The following is a 15,352-nucleotide window of genomic DNA, read 5'->3' as shown; positions in this document are numbered from 1 at the left end:
GCAACCCAGTTCTAAAAGCACTGGTACACAAAGTTTTTGCTTTATCTCAATGTAATTCAGTTTTAACAAGTTAGTAACCATGGCATCCCTAAAAATAAAGGCATGCATTGACCCAAGCTGTTAAATTCAGGGTTATAATCCAAAATCAGTTGTGCCTTAGCCAGCTTTCTATCAGCTGAGTCTTTTGTTTGGCAAAGACTCAGCTTAAAATGAAGGGAATTCATTGGGGTGATAATTTGCTGCCTGAGCACCTATAGGGTTGTTAAAATCAAGGTGCTGTGCCATATGCAGGTGTTCCAACATTCTTCACTAGTTCTTCCAGTATCCCCAATACACTTACAATTACAAAGTAAGCAAACTCAGTAAGGGCAATTCTCCATTTAGCACCAGGCTGCAGCCCCGTCTGGCAACCACAGATTCCTGCTTTAAAGCACATCATTCCTGCTCATATGATGATGATGTACTATAAGTAGTTGCATTAAGGTCTCAGTCAAGTCAAGTAAACTTCAAACTGCCAAGTAAACTTTGCAGCTTTGCACTTCATACAGTACAGTTGGTGATAAAGACACAGGAGCCTCAGGCTGCTGCGTTTGGTCATAAAATCTCCCATTGAAGCAATCATCTGGCTCAGTATGTGACAGGGGAATATCATTTACACAGCTGAGACACACAGTTGGTGAACTGATACAGTTCCAAACTTACTGAAGAACTCTTTTCCCCATCTACGCTCCGAATCCTTCCCTTCACAACCCTCACAGGACAGGAATCTGGGAAAACTTCAGCTTAAGGATGCAATAACTATCTGATTACAGCTTTGCTCTTTGTAGAATTATCTGCTTGCATTCCTGTTAGGGCTTCAATAATACTGTGAAAATATGAAACCAGAGTGTGCACGTGCTATGTCAGCGTGCGTGTTGGCGTGCAGTCATCCACAAACATCAAGCTGGACGTGACCTGGAGCAGCATAAGAGCCTCAGGGACCACAAATCAACACAGCCGTGAGTCTGGGCCGCATGCTGGAGTCTGCAAGTTGGCTCCCGTGGGGACCAGGGGATCCAGGACTGCTGCTGGAAAGACTGGGAGGTGCCCAATGGTCTCCCTGGGGCTACTGGAAGGGTTGCAAGTCTGGAGCAGCTTCAAGGCAACTGGGAGGCCAGTAGACTCTGGCAGTAACTAATGGGAGCATGAAAGCGTGTATGCCGAGCTGCTGGAGGGATCCAGAGAGTTTTTGGAGAACACACATTCATAAATGTATATGTGTGCACATATTTGTATGTCACAGAATCACAGAATGGCCTGGGTTCAAAAGGACCACAGTGCTCATCTAGCTTCTACCCTCTGCTGTGTGCAGGGTCATCAACCACCAGACCATGTTCCCTACTAACACCTTCATCCCCATCAGCCAAAGAGGGGAACAGGATGAGGCTGACAGTGTTTTCTTAAAATATTATTAAAATGTCTTATTTTTCTCAGCTGTTTAATGAGCTGTGTTATCAGTGGTGAAACAGACATTCCCAAGCAGCACAGTAGATAAACTGTAAGTGTCTCTACCATGGAACAAGGTGTCTTTTAATTTTCAAGTGATAAAACAGCTCGCTGCCTTTTCAGCACACGGATAAGATACCGGACCCTTCTGTGCATGGGTGAGGCATATTAGCTGATGAAATGGAAAGTGTTAGTATTCTAAAAAATGTTTTTATGCTGATCCAGTGTCATTGAATAAAAATGTACGTACATCCATTCCATATTGTTCTTCCCACTTGCAGTTTTTATGAACTTGGCTGAAAACATTATAAAACCAAGTAGTCAAACTGGACCAAACTGCCTTGGGTAGGAGCCTGCATACTGGAGATGAAAAGTGCCCTTGGCCATTCAGCCTGCGTGGTATTTATGAGCAACACTTCATTTTCACAATCGCAGAACACTTAAAATAAACACTCATCACCATCATTTTCAAAGCACTTGCTGAATTTCAAAATACCTTCCCAGAGAACAATGTCTGCTGCTCTCTGGTTTGATATGAGAGTTGGAGCCTGCATATTGCATAACACTTTGGAAAGGTAAGAAGGTTCTGCTTGTGGCATTGAGCAGTAAGTCGGGAGCATTAGCTTCTTAGATCTTGAGATAATATTTACTGTTGCAGAACACAAAGGTTTAGAAGATATTTTAGAAAGTAATTGAGAATACAAAGGAAAGTGTATAACCTTTCTTCAGCTCGGCTGCAAGATTACTATTGCATTCTCACTAACTACATAAATAACACCTTTCCTCTGTCAGTTCTGGGATGCACAAATCCTTCCTCTCCATAAAATTTACCAACCTAATAAATACTGACCTAGAATCAGCAATTTTGGTATTTACTAGGGACTCTGAATTCATAAATCTACATAATACCTAAGTGGGCAGAACTACAATCATTTTATATATTCTATATAACTATTTCACATAATATATTTAATGGTCAGAAACATTACACATTGAGTTGGCAAGTCTCTCCATCAGCATTTAATAAATGCCACAATTTTACGTAAGAAATTGTATTTCAATCTAATGTTTATATTTTGACTGCACCTAAAATGTGCTTATTGTAGCATACTGCATCAATAAACCAACAATTACGTCTCAGTGGCATGTAAAATACATAGTGATGTCAGCAGCATTAACTTCCAGTGCCAAGTCGGGAAACAGCTTAATGTAGTTTCGCTATAAAATTAATATTATACTAATTTTAATAAAAGGAAAAGATTTACCTTATTATTTTTAGTTCAGACATGCAGTCATGTGCAAGGTAACTCAATACCCACTGTATAAAATATGAACTATGAAAACGCTCGACAGATGTTTCCAATCAGCTTCCTTTGTTTAACACTGGATGCTAACCTCCAGGAGATACGTACAAGCTGCACATCCTACAGGTAATGCCATCCAGATGGGGATGCTGTTCCCTGAACATCGTGCCTCGCAACGTAAGGAAGAAGGAAGAACGTAAGGAATACGCTGCGAAGGAAGAGAACCTTGGCAAAAAATGGCTCGTGTCATTTCATATTCAGTGGCATGACACATCTTTTCCAGCTTGCCTACAGCATGTCTGTGGAAAACTCCCAAAACACACACCATAAAAATGTCTTGAAATCAGACAGCTTTATGTAGACTGCTCAGCTCTAGCAAATACTGAATGCAGGACTGATATAATCTTAATGATTAACTCCTTCCTTTGGTTAGATTTTACAGTTTTCCATCTGTTAGATCTTCGGCTTGTTCCTGCAGACCTGTCCCATGCTGAATTTTCTCAGTCAACACCAATTTGATCAGGAAGATGACGCTGCAATGTGTGAAGCTGGGAGAAGAGAAGGCTGCAGGGAGACCTCATTGTGGCCTTCCAGTACTTGAAGGGAGCGGATAAACAGGAGGGGAACGGCTGTTTGTGAGGGTGGATGGTGATGGGACAAGGGGAATGGTTTTAAAGTGAGACAGGGGAGGTTTGGGTTGGATCTGAGGAGGAAGTTTTCCATGCAGAGGGTGGTGAGGCACTGGCACAGGTTGCCCAAGGAGGCTGTGGATGCCCCATCCCTGCAGGCATTCAAGGCCAGGCTGGATGTGGCTCTGGGCAGCCTGGGCTGCTGGTTGGCGACCTGCACACAGCAGGGGTTAGAGCTGGAGGAGCGCTGTGGGCCTTTGCAACCCAGGCCGTTCTGTGATTCTATGATTCTATACACCTTTCTTGGCAACAAAAAATGAGCTTTCCTTGCCTGGGTGCTAGCTGACAGCAAGGAATAAAACTCCAAGCATCTAAAAATTATTATTCAAGTGTGAGTAAATAGCTACACTGTTCAGAGCAAAAGTAACAGATAGAGGCAGCAGCGAAGGCATCACGGTGAAGTGCCAAAGGCGTTCCTTCTGTATTACACCACAAGATTTGTTTAACAAAGATTACTACCCCTGTATCTCATTCAAGGATCTACTTAGGAAGGGGAAAAGCCACAAAGTGCCCAGAGAGCTCCACAGGTGCTCGCAGAAGGACAGCCTGCAGTCCTGTGCTCTGATGGCTTGAGCAAAGGGAGGACGTAATTGGTCTCCAAGCAGAACACAGGATGAAATAAGCACCCATATTTTGCCAGGGATGCCCACCGTATTTTATAGGCAAGTGTGTCACAGTAATATCGGTTTAGCAGGACCAAAATGCTCAAGGGCAGGCTAGCACCTAACACTCTCTCCCAGGCAGCACTTGGACCTCCCTGTGTACACTGAAAAAACTGAATCTTGTACAGAATTCAACAGTCACCTCAATGAATAATAAAAAAAAAGACACATGGAGGCAAAGACATTCTCTTTTGTGTCAGCAACTGGGGATCAGAGGGAGATCAACTCCTGCCTCCAGCCCCTGAGATTCAAATCTACCTCCGGCTCTGCTCTGGGTAAGGCTCGGGACAGGAGCCATACACAAATCTGCAGAAAGAGACCTACACCCATCCTACATCCCTGTCCTGACACTACGTTTGTTCACAAGGATTTGAAATTTGATGGATCTAAAGGAAAGTAAGAGTGAGAATGATCCTATAAGATCTGGGTTCTGCACATGGAATGGAGAACCCTGGCTCAAGGATAACTCTTTAGACAGGGTAGCAAATGGTTAATACTCTTAGAGATAGAACTGTTTATGCATATCATTTTATAGCTAGTTACCTGAAAACCTAGAAACAAGACTGTAACTAGAGCACCAATTACAGAAAAACAGGCAGTTTAACTTAACAGTTATGACTCATCATCACTCACATTTTTTTAAGAAATATCTTAATACATATAGTCAACAAAAATACGCTCATTTGTGGAGTAAATATGTTAGATATTTACTTTTGGATGAGAGGAGACTTTGCATCCCACTATGAACAAGGTGATGCAAATAGCTCTCTCAGGAACTCAGGTCTCAAAAGCACCACAGTGCTGTAAAAGAAACCTTGCTTCCACATGGTAGAAATGCTGCTTTCCCTTCTACCGGAGCAAAGCAACACTGGGTTCCGTGACCTATTTGTAAACATAAGGGAACGTCAATTGCTTGGTTCATAGGGCTGAAGGGTGATATTGTTGAATACTGAAATGCATATAAAGAAGGGTGAAGGTTAAGAATGAAGAAGCCAGAGAAATGAAGAAGTGGCTCTGGGCAGCCTGGGCTGCTGGTTGGTTACCCTGCACACAGCAGGGGGTTGAAGCTGGATGAGCACTGTGGTCCTTTTCAACCCAGGCCATTCTGTGATTCTGTGATAATACAATATAAACAATATAAACAATATAAACAATATAAAACAATATATATAAATATAAACAATATTCACATCTTCACCTCAATGCAAGAGGAATGGGGAGGAACTGGGGAGAATTCAGCAGAGATTGACACCTCAGCCTGTGTGTGTTTACATGGGCTAAGCTCCCAAAAGGGCCAGTGGAAATCTAGTCAAGGCTGTAAAAGGAAACCAGGGGCTATTGAGGTGACTTACCTTAGATGTTTACAGAGTCAAGCAGTTGACACGATGCATACATACAGTCTGAATTCAGACTTGGATCCTACCTTTCCGTCTGCATTAGGAAATCATGAACACTTCTCTTGCCAAGCAGGGCACAAAGTATTTTGCTCCAAATACACTTCTAACAGCCCATCCAACAAACTCAGGTTGCAATCATCAGCCTAAGCTTGGAAAGGAAAAACAAATCTGGGTCACAGGAAAAGCCTCTGACACAGATATATGAATTCAGAGAAGAAGAAACAGCTGAGAGAAACTACATATTCCATTAGGCAGCTAGAACTTTCCAGAAAGGGTCCTGAACACAGTAAGAACAGATGTGTTCAGGATTTCTGTAAAAAGACACGGATGCCTACAATAAATACAGAAAAGATCCTTTTTTGAATGTATGTGGTTGCCAGTCTACAGTCAGAAAAACGGATAGAAAAGACAGAAAATGGACATTCAGTGCACTTGATGTAACTCAGGCCTGCCTTACAGGGTTCACATCTCTTTGCAGTACCTGCTCCTGCACACCTACCCACAAAGTACTAATTAATACTAATAAAACATTTTCCTGCATCTGAGAACAGCAGCAGCTCTTGCATAAGAATAGCTGCGTCTCCCACACGTACATTACTTAAGCATTTGGAAGATTAATAAAAATTTAGATTTGAAAGGAGTTGTGACAGGTTAAGATGAACAGCCACTGCAACTGCTTAGAAGCAGGGAACTGGCAAGACGTGGGCTATTTTTCAACCAGACGGGCATGTTTCTGCTGACAGTGACAGAAACATTTCCACAAAATAGCCTCCTGCTGTCTCCAACAGTAATGAAATGCACTGCACACAACTGCATAACAGCACTCCATCTCTCTCTGAACACGAGATGGAAGTTTTGTGTTACAACTGCTTCATAGCTACAACTGCTGTCTAATATTGTCTGTGTAAGTGCTGATGGGCCTAACATCTTCAGAAACAAAACCAAACCAATCTGATTCTGTGCTGTGAGAGTGGTGAGGTGCTGGAACAGCTGCCCAGAGAGGCTGTGATGCCCCGTCCATCCCTGGAGGTGTTCAAGGCCAGGTTGGATGGGGCCCTGGGCAGCCTGGGCTGCTGTGAAATGGGGAGGTTGGTGGCCCTGCATGGCACAGGCGGGTTGGAGCTTCGTGAGCCTTCAGTTCCCTTCCAACCCAAGGCATTCTGTGATTCTGTGATGGGTTAATCTGATAATGAAGGATATGATAGGGAAATCCCACTTAACATATAATATCTCTTACCTGTATGTGTACAAGGTCTACAGGAGTTGAAGCTACCAGCTAAGAACAAGGAATATCCCATACCCATTTGCCACCAAAACAGGTGTTGTTTTTTTTTTCCCCTTGTGTTTAACTTTCTTAGCCTTAGTCTTAATCTAAAATGGCTTTTTCAGAGACTGCCAAGAACTATTTTTATTACAATTGTGAAATATATGAATTTTTCAATCACTAGCACTGGTTGATACGTTTAAAGAAAATATTTTTCCAATGGAAAAACCCTATTTATTGAAACAAATAAGTTTGGATATAGGCACTAGGCAATACTTCAGAGGTCCATGGTTAAGATCTGAGAGAGAAATAATCAGAGAACCACAGAAGGGTTTGTGTTGAAGGGGGCCTTTAAAGATCATGTTCTCAGGACCTGGAAGCTAAGCAAGCCCAGCTCCCTCAGCCTGTCTTCATAGGAGACAAGACATCCAAAGATTTATTCAGCAGTTTTATCTTACGGCACTCAGCATTTAGGGGATGCAGTTTTGGGGTTCATTTCTTCCAATGAGCAGAGGTCTGAATCTTGGTCTTTCCAACAGAACTGCCCTGCACACACGGCTTATTGCTAGATCAGGTTTGTTCTCATTTCAGTAGATTTTCACACAAGAAAAGAAAAGCTTACAGTTTCGTTCAGATGAAAAATAAAAGTAAATGTCGTAACCTCTACACTTTTCAGGACATTGACTTCTCTTTTTTTCTACCTAGACAGTAAAACACAGGGACTTCGGAGCAGGACATAAATCCTGTGCTGTTTGTGCTAGACTCTGAATTTAAAGCTTGCAGAGTTTGACTGAGTTCAGTATCAGGCATCACTGGAATCACGTCTGAAGTCAGTAAGATAGAAATGACACCACCTCCTATTGTAACTGCTCCCATTCACAGAGTTTTGAGGGAGTTTCAATACATGCCTAAACATTGGAAAGGGACCAAAATGAACACAAAGGAATACTAAAATCTATACTGAAGCAATCTGAAAGGCTTGCTTTCAACCTGTTAAAGGAAGGAAACTCACAGTTAAGACTCAAACTCCTGGCTGAAACTCCAGCCTTCAAATACATACACTGCCTTGCAGAAATAAAAATGGTAGGCAAACTGCACAAATCGAGACCACAGTGTCAGACTGGATTTCCAGTTTTAACTATGATTTATGACATATTAGAGAACACTTACTTCATTCTGTTTCCAGAATGAAATAGCTTTGAGATGGACAGGCCAAAAAAAAGGCAAATATCTGAGCACTTATTACAGAAGCAAGAGCACTGCCTCACTTGAGAGACTGGGCAGATTTCTTGCTACAGGCCCGTAAGAAAAGGAAAGGGAAAGAAAAAAAAAAGAAGTAATACTTCCAGAACTCACAGCACTAGATTTAACAGCATCATCTTTCCCATATCAATTTCATAGTAGGAGTATTGCCTGAGTTTGTTCAGCTTGGAGAAGGGAAGGCTGCGGCCTTCCAGTAATGAGGAGCTCATCAGGAGGAGAGGGAGCGACTTTTTACATGGTCTGACAGTGATAGGACAAGGGGGAATGGTTTCAAGTTAAAAAGAGGGGAAATACAGGTTGAATGAAGGATTTCTGCCCAACAGAGGGTGGTGAGGCGCTGGCTCTGCCCAGAGCTGTGGTGCCCCATCCCTAGAGGCATTCAGAGGCACGGATGGGCCCTGGGCAGCCTGAGCTGGGGCACACAGCCCATGGCAGGGGACTTGGCAAGGCCCCTTCCAACACAAGCCATTATATGATTCTGTGATTTCAACAAGAATCCTATCCATGAGCATTTCAGAGCACTTGCTGGCAGCCTACATCAAGGCTTTAGTAAGCACTTATCTGTAATTCCTCCGATCAGGGAACTCGATTCAACAAAAAGTTGTACCTATGTCTGTGTATATGCATCTGTGTACATAAGTGCACAGCTACAAATATTTCACAGCTTTCATGTACAAAGACCAACAATAGGTCAGGACCAAAGGCAGACATCTCTTGGCATCCTTCCAGCATGCTTCATTGGTAAAGTTCAGGATTGAGATTCTAAAGTAATCTGGATGTCTCATTAACCAAAAGGAAATGGAAGGCTGTGGGGTGACCTCATAGTGGCCTTCCAGTACTTGAAGGGAGTGTACAAACAGGAGGGGGAGTGGCTGTTTGTGAGGGTGGATGGTGATGGGACAAGGGGAATGGTTTTAAAGTGAGACAGGGGAGGTTTAGGTTGGATCTGAGGAGGAAGTTTTTCCCCCCGAGGGTGGTGAGGCACTGGCACAGGTTGCCCAAGGAGGCTGTGGATGCCCCATCCCTGCAGGCATTCAAGGCCAGGCTGGATGTGGCTCTGGGCAGCCTGGGCTGCTGGTTGGCGACCTGCACACAGCAGGGGTTGGGGCTGGAGGAGCGCTGTGGGCCTTTGCAACCCAGGCCATTCCATGATTCTGTGAAATGTTCCACTTATGACTGGGGTGCTACAAACTCAATGTGTAGAGAGGCAAGAGAGGTAAGATCAGCCAGGGTAGTGTGGACACAGACTAGGCAGATTAAGTCCTAAGACAGGTGTCATATCCACTGGACAATTTCAGGCAATTCATTTAGCTCACTTTTCACGTGTGAAGAGAAAGGAGAGTGAAATTCTTTCAGGACTAGCAGGAGGATTAATCAGTTATTACTTCAGAAGTGCTTTGAAGACAACAGGTGCTGAGTAAAAAAGCTGAGCATTAGCAGGATGACTAATAAAAATCATTACTTACAAGGAGCAAGAATCAAAGGCGAAGGGAAGGGGCACAGAAATCCAAGACATCTGGGGAGGAGAACTGGCGTAATAAAATGAAAACAAACCAAAACCGTGTTATTTGGCAATCCCACATGCAAACCACTTGAACTCTACACTTCTGGAGTTTATGTCATCGTTGAGCCACCACTTTACCACTCCGAGAAAACTGCAGCATAGAGTACTACTGTTGTAAAGTATGATGCCGAGCTGTACACAGCAGCTGTTCGACAAAACATCTCCCCAACTGCGGCACACCAATCATCAGGACACCGTTGGGTTTTCTTCTTTTCCTCAGAAACAACTACAATTCTTCATTATTCATACGAGGGAATGCAGAAAATCAGATACATCTCAAGACTATAAGAACCTCTGCTAGATATGGAGAATGCAAATTTACTGCTTATTAAACCAAAAAATGAGACACACCTTTAAAATGCTTTATATTGCCCTTCATAAATCCCACAAACTCTCTCATTAATGGTTTTGGTATGATTAGTGTTTTTACTGGGCCATTTTAATTAGTTAAACAATTCAGAGTTCTACCTTAAAAAGTAGCTTTGTGAAACTGCAGTAGTTGCAGAATATTTTACTCCTGGGCTTGATAAAACACTAAACCAGAAACTGCTTTAAAATAACTGCCTGCCACAGCACTTTTAGCCAACTTTTGCACCTGGTGCTGAGAGAAAAAGCCAAGTGAACTTTCACTCACTTGTTGCACGTCAGCTTCAATGTGATGTCTTTCTTCTGTTGTGTTTGGGTTTCTAACTGGAAGAGACAAGTAAGCTAAACCAGCAGCCAATCAATTCGGAAATTCTAAGAATGCAATAAAATTTGATACCAATAAATCTTTTCTTTTAACAGCCAGAAGAGATTAACAAAGTTATTCGAAATTGTATCCCCTTCTGTTATTTCAGAAGGATGATTACCTGACAATCCCACTGAATCAAACAGCAAAATTAAAAGAGACATAATTAAGCTTGTATATACATAGGAACAGGATACGCATTTATGCATATCCCTCGTAGGTCCTCCATTATTTATTAGCCTTGGTGTATTTTTCTTCCTCTTACAATAAAAGTTATTACACCTTTGGATTGTCAAATAAAAACCCAATTGGCTGAGACGTAGACCATCAATACAAATAACTGCACAGCTTCCCTCTCAGCTACAACTAGTCAACTTTTTTCAGCTCTGCCATTTATTTATTTTGTGACGCTGGGAAAATCCACTTAGTTCTCTTTGTACTTCAGATTCGCATCAGAAGAGCAATCTGGCTTCTTCTTACTGATCTGGAATTATGATAGCAGAATGTAAGGTGAAAAGGGCAAGCAATGTGAAAACGTATATAAAAACTAGAGATTATGAAAAATGCAGTTACTGAGCATTGTAAGAACGGCTGCTAGAAGTAGTAACTTATGAGTGCATTTTATTTCACATATTCCCATTAATCCGTGTGTCACTGTGTAAGTACTCACTACTAATTCCATTCAGTACATGTAAACAATATATACAGGTACAAATGTCTGCATGTAGGTGAGAGTGCAAAGATGCACGCATTCAGATTTGCATGCGTATGATGATGCACACAGATGAAACATTTGTCACAGCCTTTCCAAGTTCCCATGAATTCCTGACTGGGATGTAGAAACTGTCTCTCCTTTTCTTCTTACTTGTTCGCTCTCCTTCATGGTCACACCAATGGCACTGTTCCACCTGATTCATCATTATGCACCTCCTTTATCCGGCCTTATTGGAGACTCAATTTGGGAATAACTTGTCTGCTAATTATCACTCCATTTCTTGACCGCCTTCCTGTCATCAGTACCTAACACTATGCAAACCTGCTTCCCAAACTGATTCTCCAAACCACTCAGAAAGCTCCAGTGCACCAATGCTGGTTTCTCTTTCAAACCTGTCTTTCTTGACACATTCCCATTCTCTCGCCATTGAGAGGAGGTCATGGGATCTTCTTCCAGTCTCCATCCACGACAAATCTATTTCCATCTTAATCCCACTTCCTATTGGGATTCTCTCTGATGAACCTCAGCCTTCCAACTGCTTATTTGCAATTGTACTTGCTCTTTCAGCTCCTTCCTTTTTTCTGCTACAACAGATAATATATGCATTCCCACACAGTTGCACTTAGTTTTCCTTCCTGAACACCTTTTCTTGTCATAAATCCTGGCCTTTTTCCCAACTCTGACCCACCACAGTACATACATCATACGCTGCCTACTTAGTTTTCCATTTTTCATTGCTCTCTGGCATTTTTGCTCACAGTGTACAGATGTCCTCAGTCTATGCTTTCTTTAAAAGAGCCCATATCTCACTGGAACCTGTCTCTCCAAATCTTTTCCCATTTGTTTCTCTCTCTTCATCTGCAAAAAAACGTAGAACATGCAGTTTTCAGCTAACACACAGACTTCCCTTCTTTTTAACTCTGTCTTGGATCAGCTCCAGCCTGACTTTTCATAAATCCCCTCCCCTGAAACTATTCATAATGGGACACTATGTGCCTCTTCCTGGACGGAGATCTGGGCTTTCACTATGTCTTTATTTTCTCTGAGTTTTCCACTGCTTTTGACACTGTTATCCTCTCTCTAATACAACAGAGAATTTCAGTTATCTTCCTGTGTTTTGGAATGCATCATGAGTTTTGTCACAGAGGGCCATCTGTAAAAGGGGACTCCTGTCTCGCACCCTGAGCTACCTGGCTGATCATGGATGCCTACGTCTGAGATGCCAAAAGCATCTTTTCTAGTCTCTAGAGAGAAATCACCATTCCCAACTCACCTCATCCTGAAATTAAATGCGTGACAAAAGCCAAATAAATGCTGTGCTTTAAGTATTCTTTGTCGACTGATTTATTTCTCTGATATCACACTCTGAGTGGTTCACATGCATGTGAATTACTGACAGCCAACTTTGCAGCATAGAATCATAGACTCACAGAATGGCTTGGATTGGAAGGGACCCCGAAGATCATGAATCCCCCTGCTGCAGGCAGGGCCACCAAACTCATATCTAATACTAAACCAGGCTGCCCAGGGCCCCATCCGACCTGGCCTTGAACACCTCCAGGGATGCATACTTTCTAATACACCATTTGCACACAAAGAACAAACCCTGTACCAAACATACAAGAAAATGAGCAGTCTGACTCATGAGATTGCACACTGAAATTTAAGGGAAGAGTGCATGAAAACAGCAATTTGAGCATGAGAACACTCATGTACACCACAGAGACTACTGCACGGAGTACACTGTATTTAAAAGCAGCAATGAAAATAATTGAGAGGAACAAGAATGACTGCAAAGAGAAGATCATGTTGAGAAGATCATTCCTATATGAACTGATGCAAAGCTTCCAAAATTTTTTCTCACATTACTTCCTTTAAGCTTTCCTGGGATCAAGCCACTTACTCCTTCACCTCATGCAAAACACCAGTCATTTTTTCTTAACTTTCATTGTTAATAGGACAAGAATCTAAAGATTACATAGTTGATGGGTCGGAAGGAAGATGCCATCTCTGGAGGCAAAACTGAAACAGCAGAATTGAAGAGTGGAGTCTGGTTAATGAAGCTCACCGAAGTTTATATAAAGAGAATGTTCTTATGGCCACTTTCAGATCCACTTGGAAACTGGGAGAGAACTGAGTTTCCTCAAAAGGAGACCATTGGCTGGGCGAGTGTTCAGAGCACTGCCACTGCTGCCTGCTTTCTGAGCAAGGCAAGGCTGAGATGTAAGGAAGGACACTTAAAACACATAGGACTCGGTGCAGAAAGATGGCTTTGGGGTTCACTTGCAAGAAGAGTCATGGGGAAAAAACAAACAGTTAAAATCAAGGATTAAGGGTAATTTTGCAGTATGTTTTCTCCACCTGAGCATTTTTCATTTTTATGTAGAAGCTATTAATAAAACGTTAACATTCATTCGTGCTTTTAGATGCAGCTACACACCATCCTAACCAACTATCTTACATGATGAAAGATCTTCAGTAACATCATTGGTACGAGAGCTAAAGCATCAGTTTGACTCTGTCTGATGTTGTCTTCGTCAGGATTGGTCTCAACCCATGCTTTGATTACTGCAGTTATTTGCAAATCTGAGATAAGACAAGATTGTTTGTGTGGGTTTTGCGTCTAATTTAATCTCTGTCCACTCAAGGACTGTGCTGCCATCAACGCTCCTATCGTGGCTTGAAGATAAAAGAAGACAGAAATAAAAAGCATTTGCTATCCCCCACAATTCAATAAATACTGATCCAAGGGTTTCTGCTGTTATCACTGTTTTTGTTGGTCAGTGACACAGACATAAAGGAGTTCCATTCGCCAAAAAGAAAGTCCTTTAACATTACAAAAATAAATTCTGCAGCACTTCAAGAAGTAAAATAGCTTCTGCCAAGTTTTTCCAAGAATGGGGAACTATTTGTATTTTTCAAAGTAATTTTTTCTTTTTTTCATAGCAACACCTTTGACATCAGTTATTTTCTTTTTAAGAACAACAGAAATGTCCATTTTCCACAGTGGTGTTGAACTTCAGTATTGGCAGTTATCTATTAATAACAAAGTGCACTATTAGAAAACTCAAGAGCTCTGAACACTAGGTGTCAGTGTAAGAAATGGAAAAATATCAAAAACCTGTTGTTTCCAATCAGGTGGATTAGCTAAGAAACCAGAACCAGCTGTGACCACATTTTCTTGTAACTGCACTACACTGTTAACAAGCCAATCTCCCCCAAAAAAGTTATTCTGAAACTATCAGGTTTGCTTGAAATTAGACAGGGTGATCTAAAAGCTACAATGAATTTGCTCTGTTAAACACTCTGAGATGACCTTTAAGTTTTATGAGACACTCAGAGACCATGCAGAATTTAATGGTACTCTCTTTTCTTTCCCACAGATACCCATAAATCAGTTCATGCCATTCACAACTTGAAGTTCTGCTGGACAGAGTCAATGAAGAACAAAGAACACAGCCAGAGTTTAAGGTCATAAAGGTGATAAGAGTCATAAAAGTCAATTACAGCGTCCAGATTTTACATGGATGGCAGAACGGCAGAGCTACCTTGGGAGAGGAAGAGTCACATTGGAGATGCACTCATCTGCCTCCTGGAATCCTAGAATCCCAGCATGGCCTGGGTTGCAAAGGCCCACAGCGCTCCTCCAGTCCCAACCCCTGCTGTGTGCAGGTCGCCAACCAGCAGCCCAGGCTGCCCAGAGCCACATCCAGCCTGGCCTTGAATGCCTGCAGGGATGGGGCATCCACAGCCTCCTTGGGCAGCCTGTGCCAGTGCCTCACCACCGTCTCCTATAACACAGAAGTTAATTTCTAAAGATGGTGTTATGTGCAGATAAACCATGTTTGTCTCTGTTCAGATGAATCCACTCAGAATCTCCAAGAAAAAGCAGAAGGAATGTCAGCATCCACCAATCACCAACAGCTTATGTATTTGGATAAATACGTGAAATAAAAAAAGATGGTACAAACAGTAATAAAACCCCACTGCTCATTTGACTCCGGAGCTGATTTCAAAGATACACAGATGCTTTTTAAAGATGATGCCCATCTTCCTCATCAAACACACGTTACTCACACCACTGATAATTTCCACTCTCTACTTTTCACCATGTCTAATAAACCAGACTACAAGATGAGGTGGGTCTTTGTATGGATTTTACATGTGCTCATTTAATATTCTTTTTTACCATGCAAACAAGAAAAAGTAAGAAAGAACCCTGAATATTCATTTTCCATTTGATCTCCGAAATTTGGAATGGACAGAAAAATTGTTCCTT

General features: G+C 42.1%; 1 protein-coding gene across 3 annotated transcripts in view; it reads right to left on the bottom strand.

Moving 5' to 3' along the window:
- The window catches only part of SUPT3H (SPT3 homolog, SAGA and STAGA complex component), a 154,613-nt gene that overhangs the window by 112,481 nt on the left and 26,780 nt on the right, over positions 1-15,352 (bottom strand). The window lies entirely within an intron of this gene.

This window comes from Centrocercus urophasianus, unplaced genomic scaffold (assembly GCF_019232065.1).
Source record: "Centrocercus urophasianus isolate 14NV4802_14NV808 unplaced genomic scaffold, USGS_Curo_1.0 seq_39, whole genome shotgun sequence".
NCBI lineage: Eukaryota > Metazoa > Chordata > Aves > Galliformes > Phasianidae > Centrocercus > Centrocercus urophasianus.
This window is presented reverse-complemented; position numbering and strand designations above follow the sequence as displayed.